Source organism: Aquarana catesbeiana, linkage group LG07, assembly GCF_042186555.1.
Source record: "Aquarana catesbeiana isolate 2022-GZ linkage group LG07, ASM4218655v1, whole genome shotgun sequence".
Lineage (NCBI taxonomy): Eukaryota > Metazoa > Chordata > Amphibia > Anura > Ranidae > Aquarana > Aquarana catesbeiana.
Genome location: NC_133330.1, coordinates 343,952,575 through 343,970,697, shown reverse-complemented (window position 1 = coordinate 343,970,697; position 18,123 = coordinate 343,952,575). Strand labels below are relative to the sequence as shown.

The 18,123-nt window shown below is 46.3% G+C and overlaps 1 protein-coding gene across 1 annotated transcript in view; it reads left to right on the top strand.

Annotated features, from left to right (window-relative positions):
- Window positions 1-18,123, top strand: part of RNF220 (ring finger protein 220) — a 144,651-nt gene that overhangs the window by 24,434 nt on the left and 102,094 nt on the right.

Here is an 18,123-nt window from a genome sequence, read left to right as displayed (position 1 = left end):
CAACATTGGATTTTACATCAGTAGAAACTGAGATTCCTCAACATTGGATTCTACATCGATAGGAACAGAGACCCCTCAACATTGGATTCTACATCAGTAGGAACTGAGACTTCTCAACATTGGGTTCTACATTGATAGGAACTGAAAATCCTCAACATTGGATTCTACATCGATAGGAACTGAGACCCCTCAACAGTGGATTCTACATCAATAGAAACTGAGACTCCTCAACATTGGATTCTACATTGATAGGAACCGAGACTCCTCAACATTGGATTTTACATCAGAAGGAACTGAGATTCCTCAACATTGGATTCTACATCGATAGGAACTGAGACTCCTCAACATTGGATTCTACATCGATAGGAACTGAGACTCCTCAACATTGGATTCTACATCAGTAGGAACTGAGACTCCTCAACATTGGGTTCTACATCAATAGGAACTGAGACTTCTCAACATTAGATTCTACATTGATAGGAACTGAGACTCCTCGACATTGGATTCTACAACGATAGGAACTGAGACTCCTCAACATTGGATTCTACATCGATAGGAACTGAGACTCCTCAACATTGGATTCTACATCGATAGGAACTGAGACTGCTCAATATTGGATTCTACATCGATAGGAACTGAGACCCCTCAACATTGGATTTTCCATCAATAAAAACTGAGACTCCTCAACATTGGGTTCTACATTGATAGGAACTGAGACTCCTCAACATTGGATTTTACATCGATAGGAACTGAGACTGCTCAATATTGGATTCTACATCGATAGGAACTGAGACCCCTCAACATTGGATTCTACATCAGTGGGAACTGAGACTCCCTAACATTGGGTTCTACATCGATAGGAACCGAGACTCCTCGACATTGGATTCTACAACGGTAGGAACTGTGCCTCCTCAACATTGGATTCTACATCAATAGGAACTGAGACTCCTCAACATTAGATTCTACATTGATAGGAACCGAGACTCCTCGACATTGGATTCTACATCTATACAAACTGAGACTCCTCAACACTGGGTTCTACATCAATAGGAACTGAGACTCCTCAACATTAGATTCTACATTGATAGGATCCCAAGACTCCTCAACATTGGATTCTACATCAATAGGAACTGAGACTCCTCAACTGTGCAAGATGGGAAGGAGAAAGTTTGGCAATAAAACAAGGTCTGTTTTGCTGAAGAAGAGACACAAAGCTTCTCCAGCACAGTGAATTTTTCGGCAATGAAGACATCACATTTATAAATTCTATGTTAATAAAGTATCTCCGGAGATTCTCAGCACATCCTGGGCCATAACACGGGAGGTACGAAGGTTACACTGGCAGATCCGAGGCCCAATAACGATTGTCCTCACTCTGTTCGGGGCTTTTTGTTTCTATTATATTCGGTTCACATTAAAGCAAATTCTCTTTCTTGTAAATCTCTGCCATCCACCGGTTGAACCTCTAATAGAGTAAAACAGACCGTGTCCCCCTTTATTTTAGTAAATAGCTGAACAAGACCATCCAAGTTCCTTCCCTGAGATGAAAGGTCCGCGTCTTCGGATGTGACATCACGGCCCAGCGACTCCTTCTCTCCCACAGATCAGTCCCGTTGAAGATTGGATAATATATGGCTTGTTCAGGAATACTGCGGAGGATGTTCTGCATAATTATGGAGGAGCATGAAGGAGCGAGCGTTTTGTCTTGGAACATTAGCGTCCAATCAGCTGATTTTACAGGGAGAGGGAGGGAAATGGATTAATTTATAGCACTTCATATTATCACAATCTGATTATCTGAAAAATGCCCCTGATAGCAGGAAGCGGCTGTGGTGGAAATCAGTTATTGGCCGTTGGAAAGCGCGGCGTGCTGGTAACGGCGCGGTGATACATTGACATAATAAGGCCCTGTGTGAAACGGATAATCTTATATCCCTTTATTGCCCATTTGTGACTCTTGATAAATAGCCTCATGGAAGCGTAAGTGGCACTTTGCAGCGGCGGCGGCCCAGGCCTCCCGCTAACAGGGCTCCGGCACATGTGTACCAACAAATTGCTCTAACCGCATTTGTGCCCATTATGGATGGGAGCGGCGCTGGCAGTTGACATTAAGTGGATTCTTCAATTTTGTATGTTTTCTTTATTATTATGTTATAATTGAATTATATGAATTTGTACAGCGCTCACTCCGAGGCGGGGGGGCGGCCGCTGCTCATCCGTCATCGGCGGGTGACACCAAGGACCACAGATTGGCGCCAGTTAAAGTTGTTACAAGTTTTACACGGAAGTTCTGCGTCTCCTCTGTGGTGTTTGGTTGTCGCACAACTGCTGTCTGCGTCAGAATTTCATCATTTCTCCTCCCCTCCTCCCTCCTTCATGGTTCCCCTTTCCTTTAAATCATACAGAAAATTCAATGAGGGCCCCATCAGAGTCCCCCCTTACATCAGGGTCTCCATCAGGGTCCCCCCTTACATCAGGGTCTCCATCAGGGTCCCCCCTTACATCAGGGTCTTCATCAGAGTCCCCCTTTACATCAGGGTCTCCATCAGAGTCCCCCTTTACATCAGGGTCTCCATCAGAGTCCCCCTTTACATCAGGGTCTCCATCAGAGTCCCCCTTACATCAGGGTCTTCATCAGAGTCCCCCTTTACATCAGGGTCTCCATCAGAGTCCCCCTTTACATCAGGGTCTCCATCAGAGTCCCCCTTTACATTAGTTGTCCCCATCAGAGTCCCCCCTTACATCAGGTGTCCCCATCAGAGTCCCCCCTTACATCAGGGTCTCCATCAGAGTCCCCCTTACATCAGATGTCCCCATCAGAGTCCCCCCTTACATCAGGTGTCCCCATCAGAGTCCCCCCTTACATCAGGGTCTCCATCAGAGTCCCCCCTTATATCAGGGTCTCCATCAGAGTCCCCCCTTACATCAGGGTCTCCATCAGAGTCCCCCCTTACATCAGGGTCTCCATCAGAGTCCCCCCTTATATCAGGGTCTCCATCAGAGTCCCCCCTTATATCAGGGTCTCCATGAGAGTCCCCCCTTACATCAGGTGTCCCCATCAGAGTCCCCCCCTTATATCAGGGTCTCCATCAGAGTTCCCCTTACATCAGGGTCTCCATCAGAGTTCCCCTTACATCAGGGTCTCCATCAGAGTCCCCCTTACATCAGGGTCTCCATCAGAGTCCCCCCTTACATCAGGGACTCCATCAGAGTTCCCCTTACATCAGGGTCTCCATCAGAGTCCCCCCTTACATCAGGGTCCCCATTAATCACCCCCTTACATCAGGTGTCTCCATCAGAGTACCCCCTTACGTCAGGTTCCCCATCAGAGTCCCCCCTTACATCAGGTGTCCCCATTAGAGTACCCCCTTACATCAGAATCCCCATCAGAATCCCCCCTTACATCAGGGTCCCCATCAGAGTCCCCCCTTACATCAGGGTCCCCATCAGAGCCCCCCTTTACATCAGGTGTCTCCATCAGAGTACCCCCTTACATCAGGGCCCCCCCCCCTTGCATCAGGTGTCTCCATCAGAGTCTTCCTTTACATCAGGATCCCCATCAGAGTACCCCCTTACATCAGGGTCCCCATTAGAGTACCCCCTTACATCAGGGTCCCCATCAGTATCCCCCTTTACATCAGGTGTCCCCATCAGAGTCCCCCTTTACATCAGATGTCCCTATCAGAGTCCCCCTTACATCAGGTGTCCCCATCAGAGTACCCCCTTACATCAGAGTCCCCCCTTACATCAGAGTCCCCATCAAAGCCCCCCTTTACATCAGGTGTCCCCATCAGAGACCCCCTTTACATCAGGTGTCCCCTTCAGAGTACCCCCTTACATTAGGGTCCCTATCAGAATGCCCCCTTACATCAGGTATCCCCATCAGAGTACCCCCTTACATCAGGGTTCCCATCTGAATCCCCTTACATCAGGTGTCCCCATCAGAGTCCCCCCTTACATCAGGTGTCCCCATTCAGTCCCTGCTGAACCCCTATAGAGGCGATCACACTGAACTTGGTTGTTGTAACCCCGGACGATACATTGTAATGAATAGAATGACTCAGTGATTTTAGTGATCGATGTTCACTGTTGATCAGATATGAATGGATCTCAATCTGCAGTCTTATTTTATTCTTCTCATCGAACTATTTCCAATGTCATACACACAATGTATCTAGAAATTGTTACTTTGTTTCCTTCAATAAAACAGAATTTCTGTTTTCCCAAACTGCGATTCCATTCCTCTGAAGCCTTGAAAAGTGAACGATCGATAAGGAAATGTGGAAAAATACAAATAGGAAGCAAAGGGATTCGTCTTCTGAGTTTTTTTTTTTCATAACGTTTTAATAAAAGATACAAGACAATAAAAAAGAAACACAAACCAAAACAGGATTCAGAGTGATGGATAAATGTATTTTTGACAAGGAAAGGATGGGATTTTTTAGGTGCCATGTAGATCCACCAAAGAAATAAATGTATGACATGTACTGCAAACTTTATTCATTAAAATAAAATAAAATCCATAGACACAAGGATATTGTGAATACATGTGAAAAGTTGAACAATAGATATCGCTACATTGTAGTGGGTTCCAAGTGCACTTATGTCTTCTACATGTTTCGCCAAGTTGGCTTCTTCAGGAAGTAATAAAGTGCAACAGTACAACTATATAAAGAAAGTATATTTCATTAATTAAAAGTACATATGCAAAAATCAGATCTATACATCATATTTTACCTTTTTTATGAATAACGTATACAGAACATATCTTAAATATATTTGTTTGGTGGATCTACATGGCAGCTAACAAATCCCATCCTTTCCTTGAGCAAAAATACTACTATTTATTGGGGTGTGGTGCTGTTACATTATAACTATTACTATAATACTATAGCGACAGATAAACATCAAGACAAAAATTCCAGCACTGAATGTATGTAATGTCAAGAGGTGCTGGGGGTGTACTGAAGGGTCATTGATGCTGGCTGCTGTGGCTTATGTTGCTGGGGGGTCAATTGTTGCTGGAAGAGATCTACTGTTGAGGAGGGGTCTGTTGTTGCTGGCTGCTGGGGGATCTATTGTTGCTGGAGGACATCTATTTTTGTGTGGCAGTCTATTGTTGCTGGGAAGATCTATTGTTGCTGGTGAGGAATCTATTGTTGCTGGAGGGAGAGGGCTTATGTTGCTTGGGGGTCAATTGTTGCTGGAAGGGGTCTACTGTTGAGGAGGGGCCTATTGTTTCTGGCTGCTGGGAAATCTTTTGTTGCTGTCAGGGATCTTTTGTTGCTGGAGGGCATCTATTTTTGCGTGGCAGTCTATTGTTGCTGGAGAGGAATCTATTGTTGCTGGAGGGAGAGGGCTTATGTTGCTTGGGGGTCAATTGTTGCTGGAAGGGGTCTACTGTTGAGGAGGGGCCTATTGTTGCTGGTTGCTGGGAAATCTGTTGTTGCTGTCAGGGATCTATTGTTGCTGGAGGGCATCTATTTTTGCGTGGCAGTCTATTGTTGCTGGAGAGGAATCTATTGTTGCTGGTTGGGTTTATGTTGCTGGGGGGTCAATTGTTGCTGTAAAGGATCTACTGTTGAGGGAGGGGGCCTACTGTTGCTGGCTGATAGAGAGTCTATTGATGCTGGGCTGGCTGCTGGGAAATCTGTTGTTGCTACCAGGGATCTATTGTTGCTTGGGGGATCTATTGTTGCTGGGACGGTCTATTGCTGCTGGCTGCGGGAGATCTACTTTACTGCTTTTTGTGCTGTTATTAACAAATTCCATACAAATTACTTATCACAACAAAATGATACTTGGTTCTGTACTCTCTAAAAGGGGCGATACTGGGAGGTGGGTAGGGGGTGGAACCAATAGGGATGGTGCTCAGAGGTGGGTAGGGGGTGGAACCAAGGGATGGTGTTCAGAGGTGGGTAGGGGCAGAGACAAGGGATGTTGCTGGGAGGTGGGTAGGGGGTGTAACCAAGGGATGGTGCTTGGAGGTGGGTAGGGGAGGGAGACAAGGGATGGTGCTCGGCGGTGGGTAGGGGGCGGAACCAAGGGATGGTGCTCGGAGGTGGGTAGGGGGCGGAACCCAGGGATGGTGCTCAGAGGTGGGTAGGGGACAGAGACAAGGGATGGTGCTTGAAGGTGGGTAGGGGGTGAAACCAAGGGATGGTGCTTGGAGGTGGGTAGGGGGTGGAACCAAGGGATGGTGCTTAGAGGTGGGTAGGGGCAGAGACAAGGGATGGTGCTGGGAGGTGGGTAGGGGGTGTAACCAAGGGATGGTGCTTGGAGGTGGGTAGGGGACGGAGACAAGGAATGGTGCTTGGAGGTGGGTAGGGGTGGAACCAAGGGATGTGGCTTGGAGGTGGGTAGGGGTGGAACCAAGGGATGGTGCTCAGAGGTGGGTAGGGGCAGAGACAAGGGATGGTGCTCGGAGGTGGGTACGGGGTGGAACCAAGGGATGGTGCTCGGAGGTGGTTAGGGGATGGAGACACGGGATGGTGCTCAGAGGTGGGTAGGGGTGGAACCAAGGGATGGTGCTCAGAGGTGGGTAGGGGGTGGAACCAAGGGATGGTGCTCGGAGGTGGGTAGGGGCAGAACCAAGAGATAGTGCTCGAAGGTGGGTAGGGGGCGGAACCAAGGAATGGTGCTCGAAGGTGGGTAGGGGAGTGGAACCAAGGGATGCTGCTTGGAGGTGGGTAGGGTTAGAACCAAGGGATGTTGCTCGGAGGTGGGTAGGGGTGGAACCAAGGGATGGTGCTCGGAGGTGGGTAGGGGATGGAGACAAAGAATGGTGCTCGGAGGTGGGTAGGGGGTGGAACCAAGGGATGGTGCTCGGAGGTGGGTAGGGGTGGAACCAAGGGATGGTGCTCGGAGGTGGGTAGGGGTGGAACCAAGGGATGGTGCTCGGAGGTGGGTAGGGGGTGGAACCAAGGGATGGTGCTCGGAGGTGGGTAGGGGGCGGAGACAAGAAGTGACTCAGAAGGGGGGGGGGTCCTGCACCTATTCTATGCCCTGACAACACTAATTATGTCCCATAATGTAAGGATGAAGAGTCGAAGTCACAGCTTCCCCTAAGAGCTTCCAATTCAAATCTTACAATACAACCCCCGGGGGGGGGTAAATGGGTGACTTTGTTTTTGAAATCAGAGAAAGCGGTCATTTCCTCGCCATCACCGTGGAATCCGACGCCATTTTTTGCTCGCAGATTCTATATCCATAAACCTTCCTGTATGACGGGTGTGTGTGTATAAATCTCTTCTCACCCCGAATCCGCCGGATGGCCCGCGGGGCCCGGGTAACTAATGTGTCTGGGCGTCGGCCCGCTCATCCATCAGGCGCAAAGGTTGCGTTCCCAGACTGATCCGGGACAGGAGGGGGGGATTTATGGTGACGGCTGTCTGTTTATTATCTGCCCGGCTGTTGATGTGAATTTATTCGGCGTTGGCCATTATGTGATATCTGTCCGATCGGCGCTCTGCCGCACATCCATCACATGGAGAGGGGAGCGCCTGCTTTCTGTCACCAGGGATGACAAGAACCATCGACTCCGGACGCACGATCCTCCGCTCATCTTCTGCGATCCAAATCCCAACCGTCTCCGACCATCCCCCACCCCCCGGTGATCATTCGGAAGAGATTTTCAGGAATTATTTGTTACATTGGAACCTTCACCTGTCCGCACCAATTCTTCCCCAGGATTAGAGGCAGATTTGTCATCTTCCAGTCTGCTCGTCGGTATAATAAAGTTGATTCTAATGCTTCTCCTTGCACCGTCCAGTCACAGTACAAGACCTGTAAGGGAAGGTGAAACTGCAGCAGATAAAAAATCAGGTCTACTGCTAAGCTGTGTGGCAGAGCTGTGTAAATCCCAGACCTGGATGCACATAAATACAAATTTTTTTGGCGGCTCCCATCCATGTGACCCATCTGTGTGTTACGCGTTTTGCTTAGACGTCAACTTTACCTCATTTATATATTGTATTCCTTCAAAAGGTCATGATATCATTTTTGAAATTCGTCCTCTCAAATTAACCGCACTCTGTTTGTTAGTTGAGTTGCCACACCACGGCTGAGACTGAAATCAGGCTTGAAGTGGGAGGAGCTGCTCTGTAAGCCAATAGAAGGAGGAGGAAGAAGAGAGCCCCCTAATCGGTTTGCATTGTTCAGAGAGGAGGCGGGGGAGTGGCACAGAGCCTGCTGGACATGTGCAGGACAAAAAAAAATTTTTGTTTCGATTCATTTAGTTAAATTTGTTTAATTCGTTTTCGGAATTAGTTTCGTTTATTCGTTTTCGAATCAATTTCAAATAGTTTTCGAATTTGAAAATTTTTTTCTAATTTAAAAAAATGTAGACATGTACGGCTCATTTCGTTCCGAATTAAAATTTCGATGATTTTTTAAGTTTTTCGGAAATTCGGATATATCCGATTTTTCGAATTAGAATAGTGCTGAATTTAAATGAATCCAGAAAAAAAAATTCGGACAAAATTCTAATCGTTTTCAAATTGTTTTCGAAACTTTTCAAAATCTAATAGTTTTTCAATTTCCAAAGAGAATAAAATAGAATAGTAAAAAAAAATTACATCTGAAAAATTCGGAACGAAACGGACTGTACATGTCTAGAGCTTGCAGTGTGGACAGTTTAGGTCAATAACGTAAGGCTCCGTTCACACTTGCGCACTTCGCAAAATGTGCGCAAAATCCCGTTTCTTTTACGAAACGCAAAAAAAATGCATGCCTTGTTAGCAGGTGCTGTTCCTTGTATCCCATTTTGTTTACGAAACGCGTAAAAAAAAATAATGTCTTGTTCGCTGTGTTATTCATTGTTAACGGCACTTCCAAACGGGGAAGGAAGATGTGCGTTTGGCTACATGGAAGAGCGTGCAACAAACGCGGCAGAACACGCAGTAAAAAACACGCAAGGCTTAACGTGGCAAAAAGCTACATGAGCTACTTTGCTGCGTTTGTCGCACGAAGGGCAGTCCATGGAAATAAATGTGTGTCACAAAAAAAAAAAAAACACACAAAAAAGTGCAGGGAAAAAAAAAACTTGGCACATGTAGAAAACGCTCGATGTGAATGGGGCCCTGAGGCTTCGTTCACATCTAAGCGTCCCCGGATCGGAATTGCCACGATTCTGCCCGCGGTCCCAAATCGCAGGACGCCCTTGCGATCCTCGTCACTTCCAATGACACCCCTCCCCCGATCGCGGCGCAATTTTTGCCGCAGTTGTCGGCCCACGAATCGCGGTGAAATCGTACAAACAGAATCGTGGTACGCCTGTCACCTCAAAAAAAAACTCGATCGGGGTGCCATTGGAAGTGGCAGGAATCGCAAAGGGGGCGTCCCGCGACTTGCTGTGATTCAGGATTGTGGGCAGAATCGTGACGATTCCGCCCGCAATCCGGCGACGCCCAGATGTGAACTGGAGCCTAAGGGAAGCCAGAATCTGAAATGTAAAACATATTCCAGAATCTTAAAGGCCCCATTTGCACTTCGTGTTCCCGCTGGCGATTTTTGTGTGGGCGATTTTAATGCGATTCTGTGTGCCGCTCTTTGCAGTGAATGGGCTGTCTTGTGCGTTTTTGTCGCAATAGAAACTTTTGCTCCTTTTTTTGGGGGGCGACGAGCTTAACGCGACTTTTAAAGGCGCATTTTACCGCGATTCTGTTGGCAAAATTGCACAGCGTTTGAGTTGCCATTTAGAATAATTGGCACCCAAATGCACGTCGCACGTTTTTCAGCGATTGGCACGTGATTTGGAACAGGAGGCAGAATTGCGGCAAATTCCAAGTGTGAAGGGGGCCATAAATAAATGTCTAATCTGCTGGTATGTGTACCCCTCTACGGTCCTTGTTGGCGCTGAGGCAGGACCGGCCAGCTGTAAAGTATCGGTCGCATGTCAGCGACTCTGCCGCAGCTGCCGGCGCCTCGCCTGCTCGCGGTGAATCTTTTTAGTGCCAATTATCAGGTTAATCTGGCCGGGCCCCTTCATTACATGATGTCACGGTGCGATTCTGCGGGCAGCGGGTAATTACAGGTGAGGAGGAGAGATTAGCGATGAGGAAGGGGAAGTTGTCTTTGGTAATAAAGTCCTTTCCGATTCCCCAAACAGAAAAACAAAAAAAAAAAAACCCGGCGAATCCATATTTTATACGGACGTTTTTTTTTATTTCCAAGGGATAATTCGGTGTAAATCACCTTAATTAAAAGTGTCAGCGGTGTGATAGTTGGTAAGTAATTTCCTGTGTACATGGTGTCATTTAAAACGCATGTATCACCGGGGTGTGGGGAGAGCGGGACGGGCAATTACTATGGAGACGGGTCATTATCCAGTGCCCTGGCTGGGTGAGTGATTAACGGGCGACCGCGCTCGCCTTCCGTCCTCGCAGCGTTTAGGGCCGCCGAGAGATTTATTAGTGTTCAGAATAAAAAGATATTGGAGGTAATTTAATAAAGCCGAGCGCATGGCACCGAGGATGTACAATGTACCCAACACACAGCAACCAATCATAATGAACCCAACACACAGCAACCAATCACAATGTACCCAACACACAGCAACCAATCATAATGAACCCAACACACAGCAACCAATCATAATGAACCCAACACACAGCAACCAATCACAATGTACCCAACACACAGCAACCAATCATAACGAACCCAACACACAGCAACCAATCACAATGAAGCCAACTCACAGCAACCAATCACAATGAACCCAACACACAGCAACCAATCATAACAAACCCAACACACAGCAACCAATCACAATGAACCCAACACAGAGCAACCAATCATAACAAACCCAACACACAGCAACCAATCACAATGAAGCCATCTCACAGCAATCAATCACAATGAACCCAACACACAGCAACCAATCAAAATGAACCCAACACAGAGCAACCAATCATAAGGAACCAACCACACAGCAACCAATCATAACAAACCCAACTCACAGCAACCAATCACAATGAACCCAACACAGAGCAACCAATCATAACAAACCCAACACACAGCAACCAATCATAACGAACCCAACACACAGCAATCAATCACAATGAACCCAACACACAGCAACCAATCAAAATGAACCCAACACAGAGCAACCAATCATAAGGAACCAACCACACAGCAACCAATCATAACAAACCCAACACACAGCAACCAATCACAATGAACCCAACACAGAGCAACCAATCATAACAAACCCAACACACAGCAACCAATCACAATGAAGCCATCTCACAGCAATCAATCACAATGAACCCAACACACAGCAACCAATCAAAATGAACCCAACACAGAGCAACCAATCATAAGGAACCAACCACACAGCAACCAATCATAACAAACCCAACACACAGCAACCAATCACAATGAACCCAACACAGAGCAACCAATCATAACAAACCCAACACACAGCAACCAATCACAATGAAGCCATCTCACAGCAATCAATCACAATGAACCCAACACACAGCAACCAATCAAAATGAACCCAACACAGAGCAACCAATCATAAGGAACCAACCACACAGCAACCAATCATAACAAACCCAACTCACAGCAACCAATCACAATGAACCCAACACAGAGCAACCAATCATAACAAACCCAACACACAGCAACCAATCATAACGAACCCAACACACAGCAATCAATCACAATGAACCCAACACACAGCAACCAATCAAAATGAACCCAACACAGAGCAACCAATCATAAGGAACCAACCACACAGCAACCAATCATAACAAACCCAACTCACAGCAACCAATCACAATGAACCCAACACACAGCAACCAATCACAATGAACCCAACTCAGAGCAACAAATCACAATGAAGCCACCAAATTAATTCTTCTCTCAGGGATGGTGGAGGTGTGATCTCCAAACTTCCTCAACCCGCAGAGCAGCCACAGTTCTTATCAGAGGTCCCATGATTCATGATAGGGTTTAGTTCAAACATTCCCAACCAGGTTCCCTGGAATCCTCCAAAAGTTACTAGATATCTGGCTGATGGACCTCCCACCCGATGGTGCCTAAAGAGTTCCGGGACCAACACCACTTGGTGGAACCACCAGCATAGCACTCTCACCACCAAATCGTGTATAATAATAAACATTCTTCTCCACTGACCACCAATGTAAGGAACATTCTTTTCACTGATCACCAATGTAAGGAACATTCTTCTCACTGATCACCAATGTAAGGAACATTCTTCTCACTGATCACCAATGTAAGGAACATTCTTCTCACTGATCACCAATGTAAGGAACATTCTTCTCACTGATCACCAATGTAAGGAACATTCTTCTCACTGATCACCAATGTAAGGGACATTCTTCCCACTGATCACCAATGTAAGGAACATTCTTCTCACTGATCACCAATGTAAGGGACATTCTTCTCACTGATCACCAATGTAAGGGACATTCTTCTCACTGATCACCAATGTAAGGAACATTCTTCTCACTGATCACCAATGTAAGGAACCTTCTTCTCACTGATCACCAATGTAAGGAACATTCTTCTCACTGATCACCAATGTAAGGGACATTCTTCTCACTGATCACCAATGTAAGGGACATTCTTCTCACTGATCACCAATGTAAGGAACCTTCTTCTCACTGATCACCAATGTAAGGAACATTCTTCTCACTGATCATCAATGTAAGGAACATTCTTCTCACTGATCACCAATGTAAGGAACCTTCTTCTCACTGATCACCAATGTAAGGAACATTCTTCTCACTGATCACCAATGTAAGGAACATTCTTCTCACTGATCACCAATGTAAGGAACATTCTTCTCACTGATCACCAATGTAAGGAACATTCTCACTGATCACCAATGTAAGGGACATTCTTCTCACTGATCACCAATGTAAGGAACATTCTTCTCACTGACCACCAATGTAAGGAACATTCTTCTCACTGATCACCAATGTAAGGAACATTCTCACTGATCACCAATGTAAGGAGCATTCTTCTCACTGATCACCAATGTAAGGAACATTCTTCTCACTGATCACCAATGTAAGGAACATTCTCACTGATCACCAATGTAAGGAACATTCTTCTCACTGATCACCAATGTAAGGGACATTCTTCTCACTGATCACCAATGTAAGGAACGTTCTTCTCACTGATCACCAATGTAAGGGACATTCTTCTCACTGATCACCAATGTAAGGAACAATCTTCTCACTGATCACCAATGTAAGGAACATTCTTCTCACTGATCACCAATGTAAGGAACATTCTTCTCACTGATCACCAATGTAAGGGACATTCTTCTCACTGATCACCAATGTAAGGAACATTCTTCTCACTGATCACCAATGTAAGGAACGTTCTTCTCACTGATCACCAATGTAAGGAGCATTCTTCTCACTGACCACCAATGTAAGGAACATTCTTCTCACTGATCACCAATGTAAGGGACATTCTTCTCACTGATCACCAATGTAAGGAACATTCTTCTCACTGATCACCAATGTAAGGAACATTCTTCTCACTGATCACCAATGTAAGGAACATTCTTCTCACTGATCACCAATGTATTAATTTTTAATAAGGGTTCCCTGAGATCTGAATAATATTTTTAGGTTTCCTTTGGGGTAGAGATGTTGGGAAAGGCTGATTTGGTTATTCTAGAGGATGTATCAGGAGACATGAGAACACTCCATGGGGGGCAGGAACGGGTTCAGGGCGTCTGGTGATGAGACTCAAACTAGACACCCACACTGACCTATGAAAGGAAGCCCTGATAGTATCCTTTTTTTTGCACCATCTTACTGAATTCATGGAAATGTGAGCACACCCACCCCCCAACAAGTGGGGGAGGCATAGGAGCTGGGCCAGCACAGACCTTAATTGGGCTATGTCATGCAAGGATGGGCTGTGCTGGGGCATAGACTAGTCAAGTTCTAATGTGTGCTTTAGGATGCAGTTTTTAGGGTTGGTGACAGGTCCTCATTTCAGACAATATTATTAATAGCAGTAATAATGATTGGAGAAGACGAGGACGCTCCACGCTTTCCTTGACGTTAATCCAAACGCCGTCCGCTTTCCACATTCACAATACTGAGTTATTCATCGTAACATTTCCTCTTGTTTAAAAAAATTCATCTAATCGCAGAAAAACCCACTTGCTCTCTGGACAGCCAAATAGAGTGCTAGCTCTTTGGCTCAGGAGTCCGATCGTTCCGCCTGATTGAAGCCCCGCAATGAAGATGGATGACGGACGCGTTGTATTCCCGCCGAACGCGGCCGGGTGTAAATGATGACATTGATGTAGCTGCGTTCATGAACATGTCAAGTCCTATGCAAATCTCTGTCATTTATTAGCGGTGGCGCAGAGAATGCGATCGGCTTATTATGGTCTGCTTACATTGCGATCCGTCTTCATAAAATTCGGGGATGTCTTTCTGTAAATAAACATTCAGTAATCGGACGCAGAGCCATCCATGCAGCACCCTATACGGCGGCAGTGTCAGGCGACTGTCCGGCTCTTAATTGGCTCTGATCTCCCCGTCAGGAGAAAAGAAAAATATTTATTCCATTTGTGATCATCCGCCGGCGTCCCGCCTGTGAGCAAAAAAAAAGCCGAGTTCAGAAACGACATCAGACTTCTTCAGGGACGGCGGAATTCCTCCTGGTGGGATTTTTTTGGGGAGTTTTTAATGTTTTGGGAAATAAATAACTTGCATTTGTTTGAAACATATTTTATTGATGATTATCGATACTTTGTAACCGACTCCTCCCACATAGGGGCCCGACGTCAGTGGGAGGAATTGTGCCCCATCGTTGGTGTCAATGGACCCAGTTGTTGGTGTCATTGGGAGGAATTGTGCCCTATTGTTGGTGCCATTAGGTCTTATTGTTGGTGTCATTGAGGGGAATTGTGCCCCATTGTTGGTGTCATTGGGAGAAATTGTTAAATAGTTAGTTAGAAAAAAGACTCAAGTCCATCCAGTTCAGCCAATAAAAGATAATAAAAAAAACAACCATAGAATCCCATATACACAATCCTATACCCACAGTTAATCCAGAGAAAGGTGATCCAATTTGCTACAGCAGGGGGAAAAATTCCTTCCTGAATCCCCCCGAGAGGCAATCGGAATTTTCCTGGATCACTTTTACCTATAAATGTCAGTACCCCGTTATATTCTGTACATTTAGGGAAGAATCCAGGACTTTTTAAAAGCAATTTACTGAGCTGGCCAGAACCACCTCTGGAGGGAGTCTATTCCACATTTTCACAGCTCTTAGACCCCCTTCACACTGCCAGCAGGCCGCGTTAGCGGTAAAGGGCCGCTAGATTTAGCGGCACTTTACTGTCGTTTTAGTGGCGCTTTTCGGCCGCTAGTGGGCCAATTTTTGGTGTCATTGGGAGGAATTCTGCCCCATTGTTGGTGTCATTGGGCCCAATTGTTGGTTTCATTGAAGGAATTCTGCCCCATTGTTGGGAGAAATTGTGCCACATCTATGGTGTCATTGGGCCCAATTTTTGGTGTCATTGGGAGGAATTCTGCCCCATCGTTGTTGTCATTGGACCCAATTGTTGTGCCCCATCGTTGGGAGGAGTTTTGCCCCTTCATTGGGGTCAGTGGGGGGGGGGGAGGATTATGCCTCATTGTTGGTGTCATTGGACCCAATTGTTGGTACCATTGGAAGGAATTGTGCCACATCATTGGTGTAATTGTTGGTGTCATTGGGAGGAACTGTGTCCCATCGTTGGTGTCATTGGGAGGTATTGTGCCCCATCTTTGGTGTCATTGGGAGGAATTGTGCCCCATCTTTGGTGTCATTGGGAGGAATTGTGCCCCATCGTTGGTGTCATTGGGCCCAATTGTTGGTGTCATTGCGAGGAATTGTGCCATATTATTGGTGTCATTTGGAGAAATTGTGCCCCATCGTTGGTGTCATTGAGAGGAACTGTGTTCCATCGTTGGTGTCATTGGGCCCAATTGTTGATGTCATTGGGAGGTATTGTGCCCCATCTTTGGTATCATTGAGAGGAATTGTGCCCTATTATTGGTGTCATTGGGAGAAATTGTGCCCCATCATTGGTGTCATTGGGAGGAATTGTGCCCCATCGTTGGTGTCATTGGGAGGAATTGTGCCCCATGGCTGGTGTCGTTGGGAGGAATTGTGCCCCATGGTTGGTGTCGTTGGGAGGAATTGTGCCCCATGGTTGGTGTCGTTGGGAGGAGTTGTGCCCCTTCACTGCGGTCAGTGGGGGGGAAACTATGCCTCATTGTTGGTTCAAATAAAAGCCAGCAAAGGGCCGCAGTTTGGCGACCACTGCTTTCAATTCTTGAGCGTTATCTGGGGATAGGAGTTCTGCAGACTATTACCATACAGATAACATTTCTATATTTGAAGTACGATCCCGGCCCGAGCCGCCATGACACGCCGGGGCGCATTGCCGCAGATTGCCTCTTCCGTAATTTTAGGTCCTCCGTAGACTTTGGCGCTGTGTTGTGTGTCTCCTGTATAAGTCAGACAAGGATGATTCTCCATCTCCCATCCATTCTTCTTTCAACATTGCCGAACCATCTGCCAAATCAGGGAGCATTAAAGAGCCAAAATTCAATTTCTCGCGGCGCGGCGCGGCTGCTCGGCATCTGGGACTGAAAAACGCTTTGCACAAAGTGAACATGACAGCGACATTGCTTTTTCTGTCACATCTCATGTACTGATCTCCCAAACATTTCTCATAAAAATGTATTGTCGTCCCCGGTGCTGATTTCGGGGCGGGGGAGGGGGTGGTGTGTGTGGCGGGGTGTGCGTTTTTGTGTTGTGTATGCGCGGGCGCCCCTGGATATTAATACTGACTACATCTGATTTCATATGTCTTCTTCTGTTATAAGCATCTGTTTAGCGGGAGCGCCTTCCAATCCTCGCCGCCTCTTGGTCGCTCATCCTTGGCTCCTGACTGCAGGCGTGCATACAAATTCCGTTATTAAATACACATCCCCCCCCCCCTCCCATCCATCCACCAGAGCCGGGGGGCTACAAGCAGCGTGCCGCCCTCGTTCGGGGGGTCTGAACATATTTCACCGATCTTTAGTGCTGCAGGTGGCGGCTGACCTGACACATCCAATCAGGGAGACGTCGTTTATTTCCAGAGAATTTACATCGGGGGGGGGGCGACTCTGACACCCCCAAATTACAGATTTAATATGGAATTGTTTCAATTGGAACCCGTGTTAAGGGAGAACGGCGTTATTAGATTTCAGGCCGCTGGCGGTGGGCGGAGAGGGAGAGCCGGCGTTCATTGTCAGGGGAAAGTGTAGGAAATCCTCGACTCAAAGCTGACAATCCGTTGTGGGGTTTTTTATTCCAAATGTCACCAATTCGATTTGATCTCGTTATCCAATTTATTTCAATCGTCTGATTCTGATTTGCAGGGCGGGGCTTCTAAGCGATCCGACACCAAAGAACATGAAAGGGCGTTTTACCAACGTAAATCAAAATGTTTCCATTCTACAGATAACTGATACAACGTAACAGTCCGCGCCGGGGGCGGCCATATTGAAACAAAATGTTTCCCCTCAACAGATAACTGATACAATGTAACGCTCCGCTCCAGGGGCGGCCATATTAAATTGTGATCAGCGGGGTCTCTGAATGCCATAAATAAACTCATCAGAGTGACGATCGTACATCCAAAAGTTCAAAATCTTTTCACTTTCGGGTCTTTCTTGCAGTTTTGTAAGATACATAGTGTGACCCATAGCGATGTTCACATGTCATCCACATTGTAACAAGGTACAGAGTGCGTCTGTGAGTCATAGAAAACAATAACCGATATGATAATAAAGATCAATAAGTATGGCACAGTATAGGGTGAGACCATAATCTTAATATATATAAATATAGATAACCTATAGGTGGCTGAACCTGTGACATCATCATCAGGGATAATCTATAGGTGGCTGAGCCTGTGACATCATCAGGGATAATCTATAGATGGCTGAACCTGTGACATCATCAGGAATAATCTATAGGTGGCTGAACCTGTGACATCATCAGGGATAATCTATAGGTGGCTGAACCTGTGACATCATCAGGGATAATCTATAGGTGGCTGAACCTGTGACATCATCA